The following is a 1,046-nucleotide window of genomic DNA, read 5'->3' on the forward strand; positions in this document are numbered from 1 at the left end:
GATTTACCTGTACGTGCTACGTCACGGTCATTGCGGTAAACTGTGTACATTGGTCCAAACAGCTGAGGGGAGCAAATTTGATCGTTCAGCCAGGTTTCGGTGAAAACTATAACGTCATAATCAGCATCCAAAGTGGCAACAAACAGCTCGTCGATTTTCGTGCGTAGCCCTCTCACATTCTGGTAGAAGAAATTGAGGTTGTCGCATAAATCAGCATCCAGCGGCGCGCCATCGACACAAACATCAATTGTAGAATTCGACTGAAAATTGGGTTGAATTTCAACGACGGCAGAGTCCGAACACCTAGCTTCATGTGAACATATACATTCTTGTTGTTTACCTGTGACAAGTACATGCTCACGCTCACCGTCAGAATCAAAAACCCTTCTTAAACTGTCGACTTCACGTTGGTTGTTCATTAAATCATCAGTGTCAGCAGCTTGAACAGCGCTTCCAGTCCTTTGTTTATCGCTCCTTTCAAGTTCATCAATGTAGCATTTTTGAGCGGCAGCTGTTAGCTCGGGTTGGCTAGAAAAAACGCACATTCCCTGAGAAGAAAATATTATACATATACTTAACCGGAGAGGGGGCCCGTTGGCCCCCTTGGTCTCCCGTAGGATGCATCACAGTTATTGGCAAACAGGTGTTATAGTCAGAGGCGTTGCAGGCGCCAGGTCTCGGCCGTTTTTTGGTCCATTTTCAATAAACTCTCTAAACAATATTCCGGCGGGCCAAGTGCTTGGTGAAAGGGCAGTTGTCTTGTGTTTTGGATCAATGCCTATTTTAAATGAAACAAAACGGAGTGTTTTTGTATCCACATCCTTCTTAACCAATTTCACCACATCAGCTGGCTCATCGCATTGCAGACACTCTTTGACCATTTCATGAATATGTTCAGACGAAACATCTGGGTGAATTCTGGATATATAAATCCAAAATTTTTTCTCAGCGGCAGGAACAGTAGCTATTGATGTTAGCAGGCTGGAGTTCGTTCCAACAATAGCGTCCCGGTTAGTAGCATATTGCTCTTCACGGCGTCTTTTAGT

The sequence above is a fragment of the Wyeomyia smithii genome, chromosome 1 (assembly GCF_029784165.1).
Source record: "Wyeomyia smithii strain HCP4-BCI-WySm-NY-G18 chromosome 1, ASM2978416v1, whole genome shotgun sequence".
NCBI classification, from domain to species: Eukaryota; Metazoa; Arthropoda; class Insecta; order Diptera; family Culicidae; genus Wyeomyia; species Wyeomyia smithii.